We start from the raw sequence: 26,540 nt of genomic DNA, 5'->3' as shown, positions 1-26,540 counted from the left end.
CCTACTTCTTCCAAATGTCTTACATGTAATTTTACAGGAAACTGTGCTGCATGTGAAAGTAGAGAATGTGTACTCAGATTGTAATATCTTCTGTCTTCTCACTGTCTAGAAAGTAGTCCTCACAAGATATCCAGTTGTGGCCATTTCAAAGTTTGAGAATGAATGTAAAACTAAGCCCTGACAAGAGATGATACTCATTAAAAATATTTAATAAGTAAGGAAGGCACAGGCAACAATTAATCAGAACAGAAATCCAGCTGGAATGTATATTAAGCTATAAGCAGAGTGGAAGTTTGATGTGCATCACATTTTAAGAAGATCCACCATGCTATCTGGAAAATATGTTGAAGAAAGACAGAGTGAAAGCTGCAAGGCCAGTTAGGAACCGTGGCAGAAATGTCATTTTAAGCAGGAGCCCATGACTTGTCTGAGCTCTACATTACTCATATTTGTGTCTCCCACAGCTTTTTCGTCTGCCAATGTGCCTGCTGAGTTAAACTGACTTGAATACACTTATCAAGAAAAATATGCCTCCTCTAATTTAGATGAAGTTATCAGAAATCATTTGTCAAGATTTTGTGTAATCAAATTCAATAAGTTATACAATTTTGTCTCACACAAGCAATCTGTATTTTCCCCAACTCATCAAAAAATAGATTCCATTCTTTGGTGGCAGTGATTCACTTTGATGCTCTATTGATTTTTATAGCTTCATATTGAAGCAGAATGATTACATGCCTGTTTTATTTATGAAAACCAATAGAGTGACTACTTGTAGCATAAACATTAGGCAAACTATACTCAGATTCACCAACTGATAATCAAACACAACAAGTTAGCTATCTTCTATGGAGTATCTATTAAATACCAAAAAACATGATATGTAGTTTTTATCACATAACAGCCTTACAAGGTAGTTATAATACTCACTTTACAATTCAAGTATCTTACTCAAGGTCAACAAGTTACAAGCCAGGAAACTGAGCTCCTAACACATATGTATCCAACTCCAGAGCAAAATTCTTTCTATTATAGAAAAATGCATATTTAAATATTCAACATAATTAAAATAGCAAGCACTTTTATTGAGTACCTACTATGCATCCATAACTGTGTTAAATTCTTCAAATGCATTGCCTCAGTAATTCTCAGAATAACAACATTCTGAGAGTTTTAACTCCTAACAATATTAGGAGTTTTTAAGTTCGTCATTGTACAGACATGGAACATAGGTCTAGAGAGGTATAGCAACCTCACTAAGGGCATTGAGGTAGTGCTTAACAAACTGGACTGTCCATAACTCCAGAATCCAATGTTCTCAACCAATTTACTCTGTCTCCTAAATGACATAAAAAATGGCATAAAATGCTTTGCTCCTACAGAGTCAGGCAAAACCAGTAACCAGAACATAATACATTATAGATATCTTTATTTACCACAAAGAGCCTCATAATCCTAAAATAATCTCTTTAGTACTACATGTTCTTAAGTATTTTAATCAAACACATGGGGAATGGCTGAAGGAAGGAACAAAGAATTGTAACCTGGTGCAAGAAAGACTCAGAGGGAGGCAGCTCAAGATGGTGGCATAGGAAGATCCTGAACTCATCTCCTCCCATGGACACTACAAACCTATACCTACATATGAAATAACTCCCTCTGAAAAAGACCTGAAAGCTGAAAACTGAAAACTAAATATATTTTCCACAACAAAGAATAAAAGGTTAAATCAAGATTGGAGAGACAGAGATGTGGTGGCACCAAAAATCTCATCACCACCCTGTCCCTGTGTTAATGACCCACAATCAGGAGGGATATTACAGAGTTTCTCCCTGAGAAGCAAGGGGTTTGTGCCTCACATCAGGCACCTTAACTGTTGGTACCTGCAACAGAGAAATGAGCCCCCCCAACATCTGGCCTTGAAAACAAGTGGGGCTTACATCCAGGGGTACCATAGGGCCATATAGGGAACTGATACTGATCTTAAAAAGCTTATGCACAGAGTCATTCACCCCAGGACCCAGCACAAAAGCAACAGCTAGAAAATTACCTAGACCATATGTGAAGGAGATTCATTTACTAATCTTAAAGTGTCTGCCAGAGGGGCAGGAGCCTGTTAGAACTCACTCAGGAACAATGGCACTAGTGGGCCTATTTTTGCATTCCCCCTCTACCATGCTAGCACTAGTGCTTACAGGTGCAATTTTTGTGCTCTCCCTCTACCCAGCTAGTGCTGGTGGGTGGGCTCTGCCCCTAGGCCAGCCCAATGCCGGGCCAGAGAAGAAAAACAAGTACTTGTCTCCCACGCTTCCTTCCACAGCTCTAATAAAACCAGTTGATGTGCATAGCCCACAGAGGGAACACCCTTTCTGTGCCTGACTCTGGTGACACAGGATTGCATTTCTGGGACCCATGGGTCTGAAACAACTGGAGAGACAGTTCTTGGCAGGTTATCACCTCCAGAGCACTGCACAGACAGAATACCAAAACACATTCCCAGTCTTCCTGTGGAAAAAAAAAAAGGCCCATTTACTTGTCCTGGAGCTTCAGCCTAAGGAGAAGGCTTCAGGATGACCACACATCTAGAGGGTACAGAAGTACTCTCAGGGAACATAGGCCAGGGAATTCCATCTTTGCATTCTCCCTTGGCCTCACTATAGCTTGCCAGTACGTCCCAGAAAAGAGCTCATATACCTGTTTGGAAACTGTCTCCAGATCACCTGGTCTGAAGGCCAACAGAGTTTATAAATTTTGTTTCATAGTACTGTATTTATTGCTACCTGTGGGTCTAGATTTCAATCAGCCTGAAACTAGTTGCTGACTGAGATCTTTCCTCTGGAACAATAAGAGGACTTGGCACTCAACAAGAATATCTATCAAGAATAAATCACTTTGCTTAGACATTCACGAAAGTTTGAGAGACAACCAAAGCTAGGGCAAGGTTACACAATGTTTCACCTCCTACACATGGCCACTCCTTTAAAACTGGGAGAGATAGCTATTTTTCCTAATCCATAGAAACACAGAGAGTCAAGCAAAATGAGGAGAGAGGGGAATATGTTCCAAATGAAAAAGCAAGATAAAACCCCAGAAACAAACTGTAATGAAATAGAGATAAGTAATTACTTGATAAAGAATTCAAAATAATGATCATAAAGATGATCACCACACTCAGGAGAAGAATGGATGAACATGGTGAGAACTTCAACAAAGAGACAGAGAATCTAAGAAAGTACCAAACAGAAGTCACAGAGCCTAAAGAATGCAATAACTGAACTGAAAAATACACTAGAGATTTTCAACACCAGACTAGATAAAGGAGAAGAAGGAATCAGTGATCTGGGAGACAAGGAAGTGGAACTACCTCAAAAAAGCAGAGAAAGAAAAAGAGTCCTAAGAAGTAAACATGGGTCAACATCGAACAGAATAACATTCTCATTACAGAGGTACCAAAAGGAGAAGGGTGGAAGAAAATGTATTTGAAGAAATAATTCTGAAAACTTCCCTAATTCAAGAAGGAAACAGATATCCAGATCCAAGAATCCCAGAGAGTTCCAAACAAACATAAATCCAAAGAGACCCACACCAAAACACATAATTAAATGTGAAGATTTAAAGATAAAGAGAGAATCTTAAAAGAAGGAAGAGAAAAACAACTTGTTACATACAAGGGAATCCCCATTACAGTATTACCATATTTGTCAACAGAAACTGTAAGGGCCAGAAGGGAGTGGCATGATGTATTCAAAGTGTTGAAGGGGAAAAAAATCCAACCAAGAATACTGTACCTATCAAGGTTATCATTCAGAATTTAGGGAAAGAGAAAGTGCTTTCCAGACAAACAAAAGCTAAAGCAGTTTATTACCACTAAACTGGGCCAACAAGAAATGTTACAGGCATTCCTTTAAGCTGTAAAGTAAGGAAACTAATGCCACATGGTAACCACAAAGTAAAAAACAATAGTAGATACACAAAATGAATGAGACAGGTCTCTTATCATCACACTATAGAAAATCATCAAACCAAAAGGGAAGAAAACAAGAAAAGAAAAGCACAGAGAAGAATGACAAAACACTAGAATGTTAACAAAATGGCAAGAAGAACATACCTAACAAAAATTAAATGTGAATAATTTAAATGTAAAGTTAAATTCTCCAATCAAAAAAGGTAAATTGGATGAATGGTTAAATAAATAAGACCTGTCTATATATAAATACTCATTTCAGATATAATGGTACACACGCACTGGAAGTGAAGGGATGGAAAAAGATGTTTCATGCAAATGGAAGCCAGTGGAAAGCTGGGATAGCTCTGCTTATATCAGATAAAACAGACTTAAAAAAATTTTTTTATTCTTTATTTATTTTTGAGAAAGAGAGAGACAGAGTGGGAACAGGAGAGGAACAGAGGGGGGCGGGGGGGACACAGAATCCAAAGCAGGCTCCAGGCTCCGCGCTGTCAGCACAGAACCCAGCACAGGGCTTGAATTCACGAACTGCGAGATCATGACCTGAGCCAAAGTCAGACACTTAACTGATTGAGCCACCCAGGCACCCCAGATAAAATAGACTTTTCATACAAAGACTAATAAAAGACAAAAATAGGCATTACATAATGATAATGGGGTCAATCCAGCAAGAATATATAGCATTTGTAAATATCTATGTACCCAACATAGGAACACCTAAATATATAAAGCAAATATTAAGAGACCTAATGGGAAAGATTGACAGTTATAGAAAAAATAATACTAAAATTTGTGTGGAACCACAAAAGATTCCAAATAGCCAAAGCAATCTTAAGAAATAACAAAGGTGGAGGCATCACGCACCCTAATTTCAAACTGTACTACTAAACTATAGTAATCAAAAAACTATGTTATTGGCATAAAAACTGGTACGCAGATCAATGGAACAAGAATAGAAAGCCCAAAATTAAACCTACACATATATGGTCAATTAGTTCACAACAAAGGTGGCAAGAATACACAATGGGGAAAGGACAGTCCTTTTAATTAACGGTGTTGGGAAAATTAGAAAGCTAAATGCAAAAGAATAAAAATAGACCACTATCTTACACCATACACAAAAATCAATTCATAATAGATTAAGGACTTGAGTGAAAGGCCAGAAACCATGAAACTCCTAGAAGCAAACATAGGGAGTAAGCTCCTTGACATTGATCTTGGTGATATATATTTTTTAATCCGACTCCAAAGGAAATGGCAACAAAAGCAAAATTAAACAAATGGGACTACATCAAACTAAAAAGCTTCTGCACAGTGAAGAAAACCATCAACAAAATTAAAAGGCAACCTACTGAATGGGAGAGGATATTTGCTTCTCCAATATATCCAACAAATGATATAACCAATAAGGGATTAACATCCAAAATATTTTTAAAAACTCATACAACTCAATATCAAAATAACATCTAATAAAAAATGGGCAGAGGACTTGAATAGACATTTTTCCAAAGAAGACATACAGATGAACAACAGGTACATGAAAAATGCTCAACATCACTAATCATCAGAAAAATGCAAGTGAAAACCACAATGAGATATTTACACCTGTGAGAATGGCTATCATCGAAAGGACAAGAAATGACAAGTGTTAATGAGGATATGGAGAGAAGGAAATCTTGTGCACAGTTGGTGCAGCCACTATGGCAAACAGTATCAAAGTTCCTAAAAAAATTAATAGAACTACCATATATATGATCTAGCAATTCCACTTCTGGGTATTTATCCAAAGAAAACAAAACCTCTAATTCACAATAATATATGCACCTCTAGTTTCAGTGAAGCATTATTTACAACAGTCAACCTATATCAATAGAAGAATGAATAAAGATACATACACACACACACACACACAAATATACACACAATAGTATACTACTCAGCCATAAAAAAATGAAATTTTGCCATTTGTGACAGCATGAATGGACCTTGAGGGTTTTATGCTAAGTGAAATAAATCAAAGAAAGGCAAATACTGCGTAATTTCACTTCTATGTGGAATCTAAAAACAAAACAAAACAAATGAACAAACAAAACAATATTCATAGATACATAAATCATATTGAGTGGTGCCAGAGGGATGGGGAGAAGGGGATGAAATAAGTGGAGATCAAGAGGTACAAAATTCAAGTTACAAAATAAACAAGTCATGGGGATGTAATGTACAGTATGGTGGCTACAGCCAATAACATTGTATTGAAATTTTGAAAGATGCTAAGAAAATAAATCTTAAAAGTTCCCTTCACAAGGAAAAAAGAACTAACTTTGTATGATGTGAGCTAGTAACTAGATTTATTGTGGTGATAATTTTGCATTGTATACAAATGTCAAATAATTATGGGGTTATTTTGCCTGAAAATAATGTTTATGTCAATTATACTTCAATAAAGAGAAAAAGACTCAGAAATAGCAATCTAAAAAAAAATTAAAAAGTTGTCATGAAAAAGAAGCATATGCTTTTTGTAGTTCCACTAGGAAAGATGAGAGTTTATTACAGAGAGTTATATATACAGTTAAATGTAAAGAAATTTCTGATGATGAGGACTGCCCCAAAACAAGCTGTGTGGCCTCATAAAATGCTCTAACCATCACTGGGTTTGGGGGTAGATGAATATCAACCATACTGTACATGTGTCTTTGTCATCTCATATGGCTTAGAACTAAGTTAATGTAAAGATGATTTCCAGTTCTATGATCCAATTCTAAATGAATTTTACTGTTTCACTAGAATGACTGTATTAGAGTATGCATTTAATTATCTTTACCTCCCCTTTCATAATTCATTAATCATAATCCACCGTTAAAGTTATTGAGATTAATCTAAAAATTAATAAAATATAAGCATTCCTTTTGGAATGTTACAATTATTATTGCAGCATTGTTTATAGTAGTAAAAAATGAAACCAAGAAAAATGCCCATTATTTGAGAATCGATTAAGTAAATCTTGAAATGTAAATATAACAGACAACTATGTAGCCATTATAAAACATGTTACCCAATGTTAAGCATAAGAAGATGTAAATTACAGATAAAGGCAGAAACTTTAAGATATATAATATGCTTCTCATGTTTATCTTTGAAATGTCTGAACCTATATTTCTGAACCTATATTTTTCTATCAGCTATGTCCAAGTTCATCTCAATGTTGTTATAGTGCCAGGTCCATATAGGTGCTCAGAAAATACTTCATGAGTGAATAAGGAGGGGAAAGGTATGAGAAATTTTTAATAAAGTATTCTGGAAAAATAATATTTATAAAATATAAATATTTTCCATGCATTAAACATAAATAATATAGTTATATAAATAAGACCAAAAAATGAAGTCATAGAAGAAAATTTCATTCATTTTTTTTAGGGATCATATGAAAATCTTACCTCAATGAAAATTAAAATAAGAAGTCAAAAATAAGAAGGAAAACCACAAGTTCGAAAAAATTTGCAAAAATGTAAAGAAGAAAATGTTAATCTATTAAGTGTTCATAGTTAAGAGGTAAGCTATCAAAATACCAACATAGTTAAGAAAATTGTGTGGATGGACAACAAAAGAGAAAATATAAGCAATAAATAAACATAAAAGAAATGCTCAATCTAACTGGCAATCACAAAAATGAAAAGCTAAAAGTCATGTTTTATACAAGCAGAAAAGAATAAACACCTTCTCTGGTTCTATAAAATACACAAAAAATTATCTGTGCAAATACTTCAGTGGCATTTTGGCATATGCACTAAAAATTCTCTCAATTCTCACACTTTCATTCTATAGTCTTAATCTCTAGAGATTTAACATAAGGTCTGAGTTTTCAGTAGAAGGAAAAGTAGACTAGATAGCCTAATACATAGACATCAGTGGTCATTACATCAAGATCTCATAAAATATGAGACAAATTAAAATATTCAATACTATTAAAATTGTACCTGTATTATAGTAATTCCACTTAATTATTCTTCAAATCTAATAAAGGAATATTGCAGAGACTATGAAAAATCACAAAAATATTGCTATAAAGTGGCAAAAACTAAAATGTATACTATGATTATACTGGTATAAAGAAAAATGTATAGTGCAAGGTCTAGAACTAACAAAAATATGAAAATAAAAAAAGTTCAAAGAGGTGAAATGACTATATAGGAGTCTATTAAGATTGACCTCATATTATTTGTGGAATAAAATGAAAAACAAATTCTTGGGTAAAGGTGAACTCTTCTGAGATATTTTGGACATATTCTGATTCCAACCTCAGCTTCTGTAGAAGCCATCAAATACAGCCATATTCAATGAATATTCCAAGAAATGTATGGTTGGGAAAGTTTTTTTTTAAGTGAAGATAATTGGGTCTTTAGAATGTGCAGAAGTCTGGGAACTTCATCTCTAGAGAATCCTAAAATACTGATTCACAACCTTAGGGATTAAATAGTTTATAAAAATAAGTGCTAAATTGACTTCCAAGAGAAGCTGAATCTCTCGAGTAAGCATCAACTTTAGGACAAATACTGGGAAACCAGAGTTGCATCATGGATCCTTATTTTTAATATGTTTTCTTTCCTTGATATGTTCTTATTAAAATTCATGTACAGATGAATTGTTTGATTGTAGCATTCTTTCTCACATTTCTTTTTAGGAAGGAGAACAACCAACTTTCAAAGTGAGAATCTTCTGGTCTCATCTGAAAAATGCAAATGGAATTCAAATTCCTGGAAATGTTTTCTATTACTTAATAGAATGGAATGGTGAGATGACTTTAAAACACAGTTGGGAGGTAAAATAAAAAGCTCTGCTAAAATAATTTCCAAATGAAAACATGGTATCAATAAATATAAGGATTTTTTTTGTTGTTGAGGTGATCATTGATGGTGGGACTTTGAAAATATGTATATATATGTAACGGAAAAAAATTAATTCAGGCATCATCTTCAAGAGCAGGATATTATTTAAATTTCTTTAAAAATCCCAAAATAGCACATAGATAAGACTAGTGAAGAAGAAAAAGTTTCCTGTAATGTAACAGACCCTTATAAATAATGGGTGAAAAGCTACTGTATTCAAGTATATAGTTCACTAAAATCTTAAGTAAAAATTATCTGGAGAAAGAGCACATAATAATTTATATATTAATCACACATAAAGAATTCTCAATAAGGGTTTGAGGAAACTTGTAATTAAAGGTGTTTATGGTAAAAACAGGATTAGAAACAAAACATATGTAACAGGGTGTTGCAGTAATTATAAGTGTTAATTTGAACTTGTAGGGGTCCAAGACAGAAGAATATTAATTTTTCCCCATTTATGTAACAAATAAATTCTACCACCCTAGACCTTAATTGTCCACACCAGACAAGTAGAAAGGAATTTTTGGCTGTTTATTTTTCATTTTAATTCATTTTTGTGGTTAGTGTCTTCATAAGTGGAAGACAATAAATAGCCTTCAATGTTTTCCAAAGATGCCAATATATTTTTATGTGTATTTTTATCAGTTGGATGTTTGAAAGTCAAGTGCATCATATTAAATAGTGGTTTTATAAGAAGAAATTTTATCAATAAGTAAATGTAGTATAGTGCTAAAAACGGGCTACCATAAAGATGAAGCTTTAAATCATAGTTCTGGTATTTACCAACTATATGATATTGAAAACCAGGTGTTGTATGGAAGTATTGAATCACTAAATTATACACCCGACACTAATATTACACTGTTAACCAGAATTTAAATAAAAACTTTATTTTTTTAAATGCTTATTTATTTTTGAGAGAAAGAGAGAGCACAAACAGGGGAGGGGCAGAGAGAAGGAGACAAAGGATCCCAAGTAGGCTCCAGGATCTGAGCTGTCAGCACAGAGGGCTTGAACTCACAGACTGCAAGATCATGACCTGAGCTGAAGTCAGATGCTCAACCGACTGAACAATGCAGACGCCCTTTAGATAAAAACTTCTAAAAAAAAGATAGTAATCATTGAACTTAACCTTTCAAATTTCAAAGTAATTTCCTCATTGGTAAAATTCATAATAACGTGTGGGTTATTTGGAAGATTAAATGATAAAAAATGTATGAAGTGTCTCATACTAGGACATCACATGCCAATTTCTTTTCTCTTTGTAAGCAAAAGTAATACATCTTTCCTTGTGGCATATTAGTTGAAGATTAGCATTTATAAAATCTATAAATTGAGAGTTAGCAGGCCCATTCATTTTTGTACAGTATCAACTCTCTAAATTGATATATTTAGAAGAGCTGAAGATTATAAGATTAGTTCCTCTAGTGAGAATTTACAGTACAGATAGTATGTGTTTTTCATTGAAAAATCTTAGTACTTTAACTATTAGAACTTCAAGTAGCTAAGTCAATAAAACAAAATAAAAGATTATAGGAAGTTAGAAATTTTCCTTCTAGAAAGTTAGAGAGCTTAACTTCTGGCTTGGATAAAAAGTCACAGACTTTCCTTAGGTCTATTACAACACTAATACAGTGTCCAGATGTAGTCCCAGGGCACTGAACCACAGAGTGGTTAATTTTTATAAAACACCAGGAGTTGGGAGAGGGGGATTAGAGGTTGGCTAGGATCCAGGCCAGTTCAGATTCTTTTCAAACAGGAATGTCATCTTCTAAACAATAATTCTGTGCTAGACATCAGTAGCCTGTAATCTCCTTTGATAACACATGATTAAGTCAAGAACTCAAATCCCTTATCTTGGTGTACCTCCTAAAAACAAACAAACAAAAACCACTGTTATTTGGAAGCTTTTGAGAGTAGGGATTATAAATGCTTTCTGTTCACAAGAAACAGTGGGTTCCTACCAATAACCGGATAGGACACATCAGTACAGCTCAGCTTCAATGTGTAGTTTCTAGACATTTAATACCTGTACTACCTAAATTATTTTAACATTCTTTACTCTGAGTTAGTTTTATAAAATAACTGGACACCTGCTTTAGTGTTTTTCTCTTATTTAATAATATGCTTTCTTTATGTATATCTATTTTAAAAATGTGAGTAATTCAGAAAAGTAGAAGAAAGAACTCTAAGGTAACCATTAATGTTTTGGGTAGTTCTTTCTATTCTGTCCACGCTATCTTGGTTTAGGTTTCAGTTTTGAAAATAAAAAAGCCATTGTTTTCTTTCTGTTTCACTTAATCATTTTAATATAATTTAAACATTACTTTTATTTTAATACCAATTTGTCACAAATATTAAATTTATAAGTGCATAATAAGTGCATCAAATTAGTATACGATAATTATTTAACAATTCCCTTAGCATAAGTTAAGAATGAAAAACTGTCTCAAAAGATAGTATCCAAAAAGCAAAGATTTAGTAAAAATGGAATTATCTAATATGCATTTTGCATGGAAAGTGATTTATTAGAAATTATCAAGAATCTTAAAATTTTTCATTCACTTATTCCCAGGAATCCATTTTTGTGAAGTAAGCTAAAATGAAGAAAAGGTTTGCCACAATGCTATTAAACAAGTGTTTATTAATTGCTTTCTAAAAGTTACACTAGCATTACAAGAGTAATGAAAGTAATCTCCTCTATGCTGTCCATTATCCTTCCCACCACCCCCATTTGAAAGCATTAAACCAGATTGGTGGTTTGTCTTATAAATGTTTGCAAGTGAAAAATTTTTTACAGCACCTATCTCTGAACTGTCAGGATACCAGATGCATACCATCATTATTTGATACAAGTAATTTCCAAATGGAATCAACTTTTAGGAGATGTTCCTAGAAAAGAAAAGAGAGGGTATTTGATCTAATTCACATCTTTCCTGAAACAACAGACCCTAGACAAATGATGTTCCTCTATCAGAATTTTATTTTCAGATTCAGAGTAGGTTGATACTATGTATCTACAGTCAATCACATTCCAATAGTAATACTAAATAGAAATATATCCTTCCTGACCCAACCCTTCTCACCCTCTTTGTAATGTATGCCTGCAAAGTATGGTACAGCTTGAATTGGATGAGAACCTCTTTTCCATAGCCAATAGACATATAAACACTGTGTTATGCTAATATGTTTCACTATTGTAAACTGAAGTTGCTATAGAAAGCAACATAGCCTGTTGGCAAATGATTATCGCAGAAATGGCAGAGCCTATATCAGAAACAGGTTCTTGTTTAATTTTTTAATGTTTATTTATTTTGACAGAGAGAAAGTGTGGGGGAAGGGGCAGAGGAGAGGAGAGACAGGATCCCAAACAGGCTCTTCACTGTCAGCACAGAGCCTGACACAGGGCTCGATGTCACGAACTGTGAGATCATGACCAGAGCTGAAACCAAGAGAGGGCACTTAACTTAAGAGACACTAAGGCACCCCACACAGCCTTGTTTAAAAACACTAACTAAAGGGGCACCTGGGTGGCTCAGTCAGTTGACTCAGACTTTTGATTTTGGCTCAGGTCATTATCTCATGATTCATAGATGGAGCCCCATGTCAGGCTCTGTGATAATAGTGTAGAGGGTGCTTGGGATTCTCTCTCTCTCCGTCTCTCTGCCCCTACCTCACTTATCCCCCTCCCGCCCCGCCCATCACTCAAAATAAATAAATAAAAATTAAAAAAAAAAAAACCTAACTAGAAACTCATCCATTGGATCAGTCTTTTCTTTTCCTCTAGGGATGTTTTTAAGTTAGGTAGAATACCTTGAGAATGAAAGTTGTTGTCAAAATTATGTTCTTTGATTTAATTACTATAAAAAAGTCAGCTACTAATATCTACTCTTTAAATTTTTTTCAAATTAAAGTTATTTGCTCCATGCTCTATAATGCACAACTAAGATGCTTGAGCTGATCTCAAATTCATATTTTGGAAAATATTGACCCTAATTGCAAATTCAACAAATGGAAGAGAAAGTACTTTAACATGGACAGAAACAAAACAAAACAAAACAAAACAAAACAAAACAAAACAAAAGTAGGAACTTCTGCTCACAATTTGGTTACTTGTATATATAAAATCTAAAAAACATAAAACTAATTTCAAAACACTCACACAGAAGCCTCAACTCCAAGACTCACAGAATGGTCAGTTTTGCATTGTCTACTATTTAATTACAATCCAACATACAACAGAGGCATTAGTGGCACTCTGCAATAGCATTGGAGAGAAATGGTCTAAAAGGCTTGCTATTCATGTGAATTCTGCAGACAGCAGCGGCAGCAGCATCTGGGAACATGTTAATAAATTCAGAATCCAATTCAGACCCACTGATTTAGAATCCTTTAAGAGACTGTCCCATGTGATTTGTCTGTATACTAAAATTTGGAGGCACTCCACTAGACAGGTGGTTTTCTACCATACTGAATATTAGGATAATCTGGAGAACATATTTAAAAAGATGCCTGAGGGGCGCCTGGGTGGCTCAATCGGTTGAGCGTCCGACTTCGGCTCAGGTCATGATCTCGCTTTCCGTGCGTTTGAGCCCTGCGTCGGCTCTGTGCTGACAGCTCAGAGCCTGGAGCCTGTTTCAGATTCTGTGTCTCCCTCTCTCTCTGACCCTCCCCCATTCATGCTCTGTCACTCTCTGTCTCAAAAATAAATAAACGTTAAAAAAATTTAAAAAAATAAGTAAATAAAAAGATGCCTGATTCTCACTCCTTAGGAAATTCACATAATTTGGAGAGGGCAATAGCATGCTGTTCAGAAAGGGCAGGTGAGGGGCACCTGGATGGCTGAGTTGGTTAAGCTTCTGAGTTCGGCTCAGGTCATGATCTTACAGCTTGTGTGTTTGAGCCCCCAGTCTGGCTCTTTCCTGTTACCACAAAGCCCACTTTGGATCCTCTGTCTCCCTCTCTCTGAGAGTACTTCTCCGCTAGTGCTTTGTGTCTCTCAAAAATAAATAAACATTAAAAAAATAAAAATAAAAGGGGTGGGTGATATAAAGTCAGAAAGTGCAGACTGGAATAGTGGCTCACACACTGTGTTTTATATACATTTTACCTCTATGAATTTCACTTTCCTCACATTATTATAGTGATGATGAAATGAGTAATATGTGTGAGTGTATTTGTAAATTACAAGACTCTAAACCAATGTTATTGTTAATGACTGCTATGAAATAAAATCAAGTACATAGTTATTTTGAGCAGGTTAAGCACACTGTCTCCAAAATGATGATATTCAAAGTGGGGTCTGTGGGTCCAAAGAACAGGAAGTAACAGATGTTTGTTAGATGCAAATAGTTCTTTCCTGCCTCAGAACTGTGTATCATAATCCCAGCAAATGGAATACAAAAGCCTATAATTTTTAATAAGCTATCAATGTAATTTTTACACATCTTCAATCCCTTCCCTTAAGAGCCAGAAGAGAAATCCAAACAGCTAACCTCAGAGTTCTTAGCACCACTCCAGCTATTGTGGGCACACACTTGGTGCCCCTCCTCCAGTGATATCTGCACATGGTAATATGCACTAACGCATTATGCTCACATGAAGTTTTCTCTTCTGGATTACTCCAGGTATAAAAAAGTAAAATGGACAGGGTGAAATGGACAGAGATTGAGTTCATTCTGCAGGGACTTTCTGAGTACCCCAAAGTGAAAAAACTCCTTTTCGTCATGTGCTTGATGATGTACCTGGTGATCCTGCTGGGGAACAGCCCCTTGATCATACTAACTCTCCTAGATTCCCGCCTCCATACGCCCATGTACTTCTTCCTTGGTAATCTTTCCTTCCTAAATATTTGTTACACGTCCTCCTTTATCCCCTTAATGTTAATTCACTTCCTATCACAGAAGAAAACCATCTCCTTCCTTAGATGTGTTGTTCAGATGTCTGTTTCCTACACTATGGGGTCCACTGAGTGCGTGCTTCTAGCAGTGATGGCATATGACCGTTACGTGGCCATCTGTAACCCTCTGAGATACCCCATCATCATGAGCAAGGCACTTTGCATTCAGATGGCAGCCCTCTCCTGGGGACTGGGCTTTCTCAATTCACTGATAAAAACTATACTTGCAATACAGTTGCCCTTCTGTGGAAAAAATGTCATTAACCACTTTGTGAAATATTGGCCTTTGTTAAGCTGGCTTGTGCACATAATACTTTGATTGAGATTGCTATAACGTTGGGCAATGTAATATTTTTGTTTATTCCATTATTGTAAATTTGTATCCCCTACATTTTCATCCTTTCTACTGTACTAAGAATCAATTCAGCAGAAGGAAGAAAAAAGGCCTTTTCTACCTGTTCAGCCCACTTAACAGTAGTGACCTTGTTTTATGGGACAATCATCTTCATATACATGAAGCCAAAGTCCAAAGACTTTGCTGTTGACAAATCGATTGCTCTATGGAGTAGTCACTCCCATGCCAATGATATGCCTATCATCTATAGCCTGGGGAAAACAGAGGTGTTGGAGCTGTGAGAAAAATGATGAGTAGACAGTGGCTCTGGAGGAAAGGATGAAAAACTTACATCTTTGAGTTCATGCACAAAATAAACTCATAGATTTGAGGCAAAAGTTTTTCATATAAACAAAACAAAAGAAATAAAGATTGTAGGTAGAATTACAGAATTTAGGAGTTGGAAAGCAATTTCAAGTCAATAATATATATAACTTTACCTTTCATGAAAATGTTGTTACAAAATGTAAAGACAACCAGTATAAGAAGTGAGCATAAACTTTAAGAAATAAGAAAAAAATGAGATGAAGCTCTTCCAAGAAAATCTAGTACAGATCATCTTTAATTGATGGTGTTATATCCTAATAAACCCATTGAAAGTTGAGAATGTCACAAGCCAATAAAGACTTTAATACACCTAATCTACTGAACATCAGAGCTTAGCCTAGCCTAACTTGAATATGCTCAGAACACTTACATTAGCCTATAATTGGTCAAAAACATCTCATACAAAGCCTGTTGACAATAGAGTATTGAATATTTCATATAACTTATTGAGTACTGTACTGAAACTGAAAAACAGAATGGTTGTTTGGGTACGGGATGGTTTGAGTGTTATCAGCTCTTTACTCTCATGATCATGTGTCTCAGACTGGAAGCTGGGGCCACTGCCATTTCCTAGCGCAAGAAAAGAGTTGCATACCACATGTTACTAGCCCACAAAAAGATCACAATTCAAATTTTAAAGTAAGGTTTGTACTGAATGCATATAATTTTCACATCATTGTAAAGTCGACATATCCTAAGTCAAACCATTTTAATGTATGGACCATCTGTATGTATGTCTATTGAACAAGTAAAACATGTATTTTTCAGTTCCCTTTCAAGAGAACTACTTGAGTTTTCCTGTTTGTTTGTCTGTTTGTTTGCTACTGATTTTTGTTTTACCCAAGGATTTGACCTGAGTCTAACCTAATCTTTCAGGTACATATTTCCCCTTCTTCTTTCCCTCCTTTTTCTCCCATGTTTGCACATGCTGTGCTACATTCACTATTACCTCTCCAATTATATCATGTTCTTTCACACCTAAAGACAACAGCTACTTCATCCCCATCATCACATTCTCTTTCTATGGTAACAGCCCAGAAATCTCATTAAACACAATTCAAGTGTTAGATCTTCTACAAACCCTTCCAAAGTTTACTGGGCTAGTTATTCCCTTCTCTATGCTGTCCTGAGTTTTATCTCTGTTATGGCTATTTTCCTTTTATACTATAAACATTTGTTAAATTCTGAAATCCCCCATGTCAGAACTCACTGTTCTCTGTATAAAGTTGAATGTCAAATATATTTAAAACAGTAGGCACGGGGTGCCTGAGTGGCTCAGTCATTTGACTGAGTGGCTCAGTCAGCGTGCAACTGTTGGTTTCGGCTCAGGCCAAGATCTCGTGGTTCTTGAGTCAAGCCCCACATTCGGTTCTGTGCTGATGGTGTATACAGAGATTCTCTCTCTCTCTCTCTCTCTCTCTCTCAAAATAAATAAATAAAACATGTAATAAAAATTACTTTAAACTGTCTTTAAAATAAAACAGTAGCCAGTATTTAACTACTGAATTAACATTTCTTTTAAAATGTTTGTTTGTTTGTTTACTTACAGAAGGAGCAGGGGAGGGGCAGAGAAAAGGAGAGAAATATTTCCAAGAAGGCTCTATGCTGTCAGCAGAGTCTGACCTGTGGCTCAGTCCATAAACCATAATATCATGACCTAAGCAGAGATCAAAAGTCAGACGCTTAACTGATGGAGGCACCCAGGGTCCCCAACATTTTCAAAGAAGAATAAAATATAGTCCAAGTCCTTGATATAATACAAAAAGACAAGAGAACTTGAATTTATGCATTATTTCATTGACTAAACAACATATCCAACAGCTTTGGGTAAAATATCAGCTAATATTAAATGTATGGACATATAAGGGCAGATAAAAGAATGATAAATATACTGAAGAGGTCATTTGGGTTGAGGAAGGCAAAAATCATATCAGTGTATAATTATTCTATAATGAGGAATTGCTGGGGAAAAATATATCAATTGTATAAACCCTTCCCAAGGTATACTGACAATTTCACTCTTTCAGAAGCAATAGTCATTTTAAATATTTCCTTTAAAAAAAATCCCCTTGAAATTGCTCGTAATAATTTTAGTTTTATTTTTTATGTGATATCCTAACATCTATTTATACATAATACAGGTGAGCTGCCTGGTACAGTGCCACAGCCTGAGCTGGATGAGGAGAGTAGCTCTGCTCAAGGGCCATCCAGCAAAGGTTTCAACAACTCAACAGAGTTCAGGAGGGAATCCCTGCTTGTTCTGCCCAGCAGGGTGTTTGGGGGCCTAAAGTAATGAGTAAAATGTCAACATGAAAGGGAGTCCCAGTTCAGGTTGTCAGAACTCAAGTAGACTTTAATAAATGTTTATTTCGGTGTGCCATTGAGATTTTATCATTGCTTATTACTTTGTTTCATTGTAGCAATATAAGACTGATATAGCAATGACTGGTTTGATCACCTATCCAACACTGACTCACCTGGTCTTTATCCCTCTTAAAAGATTCATAATTTTATTGATTTGTCTATCCTGTTTTTATCCATAGGGAAATATCTTGGTAAGTCCAAACCCCTACCTTACTTCCTAGAATATTAGCATTTTTACCTTTCATGCTGAGATATACAATCCATCTGGAATTAATTTTTGTGTATCATATAAGCCAAGGTCAAGATTTATTTTTTACCCTGTGCACACTATTTAACTCAACATGACTTTATTGCAAAGCTTCCTTCTCCACTGCACTGCAGCGTCACTTTTGAATAAACTGACCATATATTTTTGGATCTCTTTTGGACCTCTTGTTCTGTTCCACTAGTCTATTCCTATCTGTGCTACATTATCTTATTAGCTATAGCTCTATAATAAGGCTTGATTTGGGTCCTCTAAATTATTTCTTCTTTATGGGTGTGTTAGCTAGTGTTGGCATTTGTATATTTTAGTGTCTGCTTATCTATTTTCACAATATACCTGCTGAAATTCTGAGACTGCCTTGAACCTACATTTCAATTTGGGAAGAATGACATCTTCTGAGAGCAAACTGAGGGCTGATGGGGGTGGGAGGGAGGGGAGGGTGGGTGGTGGGTATTGAGGAGGGCACCTGTTGGGATGATCACTAGGTGTTGTATGGAAACCAATTTGACAATAAATTTCATATATTAAAAACAAAAAAGAATGAAGGAATGACATCTTTAGATTACTGAATCTTCTAATCCATTAATTTAGCCTTTAAAAATTTCTCTCAATAATTTTTTATTGATTTTTCTTGTATACATGCCTTGCACATATTAGGTTTATTCATATATTTTATATTTTTGATAAACTATAAATTATGCTTTAAATTCTATTTAAACTCTATTATAAATTGTGCTTTAAATTGTATTTTTTTACTTTCTTATTGGTATGTAGTGATTTTTGTATGATAAGTTTATAATAATAAATTATTTATTTATAATAATCATATATATAATATATAAATATATATCAAAAATTATATATAATTATTTATTTATATAAATTGTTAATTTATTAACAATCTTGGTAAATTCACTTTTTTGCAACAATTTTTTAAATTTTTAATTGAAGTATAGTTGACATTAAATTTATTATTAATTCCAATATTTGTAGAACATTTGAGTATTCTATATAAATATAGTATCATTCATAAATAGTGACAGATTTGTGTTCATTATTTATATCATTTATTATTACTTTTAATACTGACTGTAAATTCTGGTACTATTATAAGTGGCATATTCAGGAGCTGAGACAAATAAGGTAAAATGAGAGAATTTTATTTGAAAAGTGTATTGGTGCCTGAAAATGGCTAAGGACTATTTAAAACTAGTTTTTAGATTCCTAAAATATTAAGATTGCTCTTGTAAAACAAACAAGCAGATTGTAGGAGACATAAAATATTTCTAGTTCCAAAATACTATAGCAAATATAAAGTCCATTTTCTTAGTACTGGCTGTAAATGAGCTCCCAGGAATCCTTTAAAATGTATTTCTAATGATTTTAGTGAGACTGAACAGAAGAGAATAAGAAAAAAAATACATTACTCTCTGATTTCTAATAAATGTAAAACAAATTAACAAATTTCCAAGTAAGTTGTGTAAAACAACTTAGGACACAGTAAACAGTAGGGCATGATATCTGCTCAGAGATTGTTAATTAATCCCAGATGGACTGTACATCTCAATATGAAAGGTAAAAATGTAAAGGTTTTAGAAAGTAAGATAAGGAGGCTTGGACTACCAGGATATTTCCCTAGTTTCTTTGTAAGACAGAGTGAAAATTGGTTTCAGAATTTTAAAACTCAGTTAAAATCATGAACTTACAATATTGTAATTACTACAAGAATCTGATTAACTTGGAGTCTATTCAAATATGTAATGCTGATTGCCTTCTGTCAAGGTTGCTATATAGTATTAAACTTTTTGGTTCTAATATAGTATTATTTTTATAACTTTTTGTTCTTCTCCACCTGTGAGGCATTACATAGTTTTTCTTGTCATCCAAGCTAGGACACTTGACAATGAAAGAGAACTATTACTAATTATACCAGGGAAACTGGTGTTAAGTAGACTAGTTCTGAGCAAATGAGACATATGGTCACCATTCTAAGGTTGGTTCTATTAGGACCAACATGTTCCAAAGACACAAGATGTTTCACTAAAAAAAAGCAGGCATTATGCTTTGTTTGTTCCCTGGCTGACAGCAACTACTTAAGCTTTGCTCTGAACCTGATGTCTTCCAAGGTCTGGATGTAAGTTCATGGAGTCATGCTTCTCTGGGACTCAGGTGGTAACAATTTAAGATATAATTCCACACTTGTGGGTCCAATTCTGGGTTCTCTATTCTATTCCATTGGTCTTTGCGTCTGTTTTTGTGCCAATGCCATAATGTCTTGATGATTACAGATTTGTAGTAAAGTCTGGGATTGTGATGCCTCCCACTTTGGTTTTCTTTTTCAACATTACTTTGGCTATTTCAGGTCTTTTGTAGTTCCATACAAATTTTAGGATTGTTTGTTCTAGCTCTGAGAATGCCAGTGCAGTTTTGAGGGGGATTACATTGAATGTGTAGATTGCTTTGGGTAATATCAACATTTTAACAATATTTGTTCTTCCAATCCATGAGCATGGAATGTTTTTCCATTTCTTTCTGTCAATTTCCTTCATAAATTTTCTATACTTCTCAGCATACAGATCTTTTACAACTTTGGTTAGGTTTATTCCTAGATATTTTATGGTTCTTGGTGCAATTGTAAATGGGATCAATGTCTTGATTTCTCTTTCCGTTGCTTTATTTTTGGTGTATAGAAATGTAACCAATTTCTGTGCATTGATTTTACATCCTGCAACTTTGCTGAATTCATGTATCAGTTCTCACAGCTTTTTGGTGGAGTCTTTAGAGTTTTCCACATAGAATATCATGTTATCTGTGAAAAGTGAAAGTTTGGCTTCTTCTTTGCCAATTTGGATGCCTTTTATTTCATTATGTTATCTGATTGCTGAGGCTATGACATCCAACACCAATGTTAAACAACAGTGGTGAGAGTGGGCATCCCTGTTATGTTCCTAATCTCAGGGGAAAAGCTCTTAGTTTTTCACCACTGAGGATGATTTTAGCTATGGGCTTTTCATATATATCTTATATGATGCTAAGGTATGTTCCTTCTATCCCAACTTTCTTGAGGGTTTTTATTAAGAAAGGATATGTATTTTGTCAAATACTTTTTCTGCACATGGTTCTTATCCTTTCTTCTTTTAATGTGATGTATCACACTGATTAATTTGCAAGTACTGAGCCAGCCTTGCAGCCCAGGAATGAATCCCACTTGATCATGGTGAATAATTATTTTAATATACTGTTGAATTCGATTTGCTAGTATCTTATTGAGAATTTCTGCATCCATCTTCATCAGGGATATTGGCCTGTAATTCTCCTTTTACTGAGGTCTCTGTCTGGTTTGGTAATCAAGTTAATTCTGGCTTTATAGAATGAGTCTGGAAGCTTTCCTTCTATTTATATTTTTTGGAACAGCTTGAGAAGAATAGGTATGGCCAACTAAACTTTTACAAAGCAGGAAAGAGTGTCCAATGGAAAAGAGATAGTCTCTTTAGCACATGGGTCTGGGAGAACTGGACAGTAACATGTAGAAGAAGGAAACTAGACCACTTTCTTACACCATACACAAAAATAAACACAAAATGGATGAAAGACCTAAAAGTGAGACAGGAAACCATCAAAACCCTAGAGGAGAAAACAGGCAACAACCTCTTTCACTTCAGCCGTGGCAACTTCTTACTCGACATGTCTCCAAAGGCAAGGGAAATAAAAGCAAAAATGAACTACTGGGACTTCATCAAGATAAAAAGCTTCTGCATGTCAAAGGAAACAATCAAAAAATTAATAAGGCAACTGACAGAATGGGAAAAGATATTTGCAAATGACATATCCAATAAAGGGTTAGAGTCCAAAATCTATAAAGAACTTATCAAACTCAACACCTGAAAAACAAATAATCCAGTGAAGAAATGGGCAGAAGATATGAATAGACACTTTTCCAAGGAAGATATCCAGATGGCCAACAGGCACATGAAAAGATGCTCAACATTACTCGTCATCAGGGAAATACAAATCAAAACCACACTGAGATACCACCTCACACCAGTCAGAATGGCTAAAATAAACAACTCAGGAAACAACAGATGTTGGCAAGGATATGGAGAAACAGTTACACTGTTGGTGGGAATGCAAACCGGTGCAGCTACTCTGGAGAACAGTGTGGAGGTTCCTCAAAAAATTAAAAACAGGTTTACCCTATGACCCAGCAATAGAATTACTAGGAATTTATCCAAAGGATACAGAAATGTTGATTCATAGGAGCACATGTACTCCAATGTTTATAGCAGTGCTTTCAACAATAGCCAAATTATGGAATGAGCCAAAATGTCCATCAATTGATGAATGGATAAAGAAGATGTGGGAGGAGCCAAGATGTCAGAACAGCATGGAAGCTTTTTGTATGTCTCACGTCCATGAAATACAGCCAGAGCAACACTAAACTATCCCACACACCTAGAAAACTGATTGGAAGATTAACACAACAACCTGCACAACCTGAACCACAGATTTCAGCAGGTACATGACACGAAGAACTGAACTTGGGGAGCAAGAAGCCCCAAAAGGTAGGGAACCCCTTTTGCGGGCAGAGGGAGGATGGAGACTGGGGAGGGGGGAGCATACAGGAAAAGCACCCCTCCCCAAAAGCAGCTGGAGAGAAAGTGGAAAATTGGAAACAGCCTCAGGGACTATACTAAAAAGGGAGAAAGGATAAAGGAGAGATAAATTCCATTAAGACTGTAAACAAGGGGAGTGCAAAGACAGCAGTTCTGCAGCTCGATACCTGGCAGTGCTCCGGTGGGAAAGGTGAATCCCCAGGAACAGAGTGGGGTCTGGGAGGTTCTCAGTCCACATGGGGAAAAGCGGTTCCACTGCTGAAAGGACATTTGGTAGAGAATATTGAAGCCAGATGGTCCCAGCAGACCCCAGAAGTCAGCCACATTCGCTGGTGCTGGGGCAAGGTTGTTGAGGGTGAAGCCTGGTGCCAGATGTGTGTTATGATTTTCCATAGTCTCTGAAATGCTGAGGCTACACTGTCTTGCGATCTTTTGGGGGGAGGGCTGGCACCTGGCTGCAGTCTTGGGGCACTGGCAACAGCAGGGTCCAGCAGACGTTCTTGGGTACAGCCGACATTCGGCCATTGCTCATTTGGCCATTGCTCAGTGAGACCCTCCCACAGAGGGGCGGGGCAGGTCAAAGCAGAGTCCTTCAGAAGTAGGGGCCCAGGGAAAATAGCCGCATCTGAGACAAAACTTGGGAGAGAGGTACTGCCTAGGGCCTGGTCATGGAGAGTGGAAAAGCAGGGAGTGGACGAGAGCTGAAGACAGAGGACCAGTGCGCAATTGCTGATCCAGGAGAATAGACTGGGTGGCTGGGTGGTGCCATTTTTCACAGTTCCCATGCATGCGCATGCTCACCTACAAGCACCTCAACAATCCACCCCAGTAGGCTAGCAGCACCATCTAGTGGAAAGAGAAGCTGTTACACTGAGCCCTGCCCAACTGGGCCAACTTCGCTCTTCAAACACAAACCTCACCACTGGCTTAATTTAAGGACTATAAAGAGCTACAAGGACTGACCTCTAGGGGAAAACAAAGCAATTTCAGTCCTACTTCAATATGTTGGCAGGTTCATCTATTCATTTTTTTTTCTCTCTCTTTTTCCTTTTTCTCTTTTACAATTATTTTCTTTTTCTTGAATACAGAAAAAGAAAAAACTCATTTTTATTTTCAATTTTTATTAAAAATATTTTTCTTTAATTTTTATTACTATATTTTTTACTTTTGTGTAAATTTTTCAAATTCTACTTTACTTCGATCATTTTATTTGTCTACTTCAGTGTACAAACCTTTTCAAATTTTCAAACAATTTCCTTTTTTATGTTTTTCCTTTTTCTCTTTTTCATTTCTTTTCTTTTTCTTGAATGCAGAAAGAAAAACCTCATTTTTGCTTTCAATTTCTTTTAAAAAATATTTTTATTTAATTTTTATTACTATATTTTTTACTTTTATATAAATTTTTTCAAATTCTATCTTACTCCTATCATTTTATTTGTCAACTATAGTGTATTCACTTTTTCAAATTTTCAAATGATTTCTTTTTTTTGTCTTTTCTTTTTTCTTTTTTTTATCATTTTTCTCATTTTCTGTCTTTTTTCTTAAATACATAAAGGAATTTCATATTTCCTTTTTAATTATTATTAAAAATATTTTTCTATAATTTTTTTCTATATTCTCTATTTTCTGTATTTTAGTCTACTTTAGTGTATTCATTTTTTCAAATTCTCAAACTATTTCCTTTTTTTTCTCTTCCCCCCTTTATTTTTTGTTCTCTAATCTGTCAAACCACTTTCTACACCCAGACCAAAACACACCTAGGATCTAGCATCATCTATTCAATTTGTGTATGTGTATGTTTAAATTTTAATTTTAATATTTTTTTAATTTTAATTTTTTTAATTTCAATTTTTCTACCTCATTAATTCCTTTTCTCCCTTCAAAATGACAAAACGAAGGAATTCACCCCAAAAGAAAGAGCAGGAAGAAACGACAACCAAGGATTTAACCAACACAGACACAAGCAAGATGTCTGAACCAGAATTAGAATCACAATAATAAGAATACTAGCTGGAGTCAAAAATAGATTAGAAACACTTTCTGTGGAGATAAAAGAAGTAAAAACTAGTCAGGATGAAATAAAAAATGCTAAAAGTGAGCTGCAATCTTGAATGGTTGCCACAGTGGCAAGAATAGATGAGGCAGAGCAGCGAATCAGCAATATGGAGGACAAACTTATGGAGAATAATGAAGCAGAAAAAAAGAGGGGGATTGAGGCAAAAGAGCACAACTTAAAAATTAGAGAAATCAGTGACTCACTAAAAAGGAACAACATCAGAATCATAGGGGTCCCAGAAGAGGAAGAGAGAGAAACAGGGGTAGAAGGATATGTGAGCTAATCATAGCGGAAAACTTTGCTAACCTGGGGAAAGATACAGACATCAAAATCCATGAAGCACAGAGGACCCCCATTAGATTCAACAAAAACCAGCCATCAACAGGGCATATTATAGTCAATTTCACATACTACTCAAGCAAGGAAAGAATCATGAAAGCAGCAAGGGAAAAAAGTCCCTAACCTACAAGAGAAGACAGATCAGGTTTGCAGCAGACCTATCCACAGAAACTTGGCAGGCCAGAAAGGAGTGGCAGGATATATTCAGTGTGTTGAATCAGAAAAATATGTAGCCAAGAATTCTTTATCCAGCAAGGCTGTCATTCAAAATAGAAGGAGAGATTAAAAACTTTCCCAGACAAACAAGAATTAAGGAGTTTGTGACCACTAAACCAGCCCTGCAAGAAATTTTAAGAGCAACTCTCTGAGGGGAGAAAAGATGAAAATATATATATACCAAAAGCAACAAAAGATTAGAAAGGACCAGAGAACACTACCAGAAACTCCAACTCTACAAGCATCATAATGGCATAAATTCATATCTTTCAGTACTCACTCTAAATGTCAATGGACTCAATGAACCAATCAAAAGACATAGGATAACATAATGGATAAGAAAACAAGACCCATGTATATGCTGTTTACAAGAGACCCACTTTAGACCTAAAGACACCTACAGGTTGAAAATAAGGGGATGGAGAACCATCTATCATGGTAATGGTCAACAAAAGAAAGCCGGAATACCCATACTTATAGCAGACAATCTAGACTTTAAAATAAAGACCATATCAAGAGATGCAGAAGGGCATTATACCATAATCAAGGGGTCTATAGACCAAGAAGACCTAACAATTGTAAATATTTAGGCGCCAAATGTGGAAGCACCCAAATATATAGATCAATTAATCACAGACATAAAGAAACTCATCAATAGTAATACCATAATAGTAGGAGACTTCAACACCCCACTCACGGCAATGGACAGATCATCTAATCAAAAAATCAACAAGGAAACAATGGCTTTCAATGACACACTGGACCAGATGGACTTAACAGATATACTCAGAACATTTCACCCTAAAACAGCAGAATATATATTCTTCTCCAGTGTACATGGAACGTTCTCCAGAATAGACCATATACTCAGACACAAAGCAGCCCTAAGTGAGTACAAAAGGATTGAGACCATACCGTGCATATTTTCAGACCACAATGCTATGAAACTCGAAATCAACCACAAGAAAAAATTTGGAAAGGTAACAAATACTTGAAGACTGAAGAACATCCTAGTAAAGAATGAATGGGCTAACCAAGAAGATAAAGAGGAAATTGAAAAGTATATGGAAGTCAATGACAATGATAACACCACAACCCAAAACTTCTGGGATGCAGCAAAAGCAGTCATAAGAGGAAAGTATATAGCAATTCAGGCCTTCCTAAAGAAGGAAGAAGGATCTCAGACACACAACCTAACCTTACGCCTTAAGGAG

The 26,540-nt window shown here is 35.4% G+C and overlaps 1 protein-coding gene and 1 pseudogene across 1 annotated transcript in view; one reads left to right on the top strand and one right to left on the bottom strand.

Annotated features, from left to right (window-relative positions):
* Window positions 1-26,540, bottom strand: part of LOC106979356 (olfactory receptor 13C9) — a 470,618-nt gene that overhangs the window by 182,508 nt on the left and 261,570 nt on the right. The window lies entirely within an intron of this gene.
* LOC128312149 (olfactory receptor 13D1-like) lies at window positions 14,496-15,429 on the top strand (annotated as a pseudogene).

Source organism: Acinonyx jubatus, chromosome D4, assembly GCF_027475565.1.
Source record: "Acinonyx jubatus isolate Ajub_Pintada_27869175 chromosome D4, VMU_Ajub_asm_v1.0, whole genome shotgun sequence".
Classification (NCBI taxonomy): Eukaryota; Metazoa; Chordata; class Mammalia; order Carnivora; family Felidae; genus Acinonyx; species Acinonyx jubatus.
Note: the sequence above shows the minus strand (reverse complement) of the source record. Positions and strands in the feature narration are given on the sequence as shown.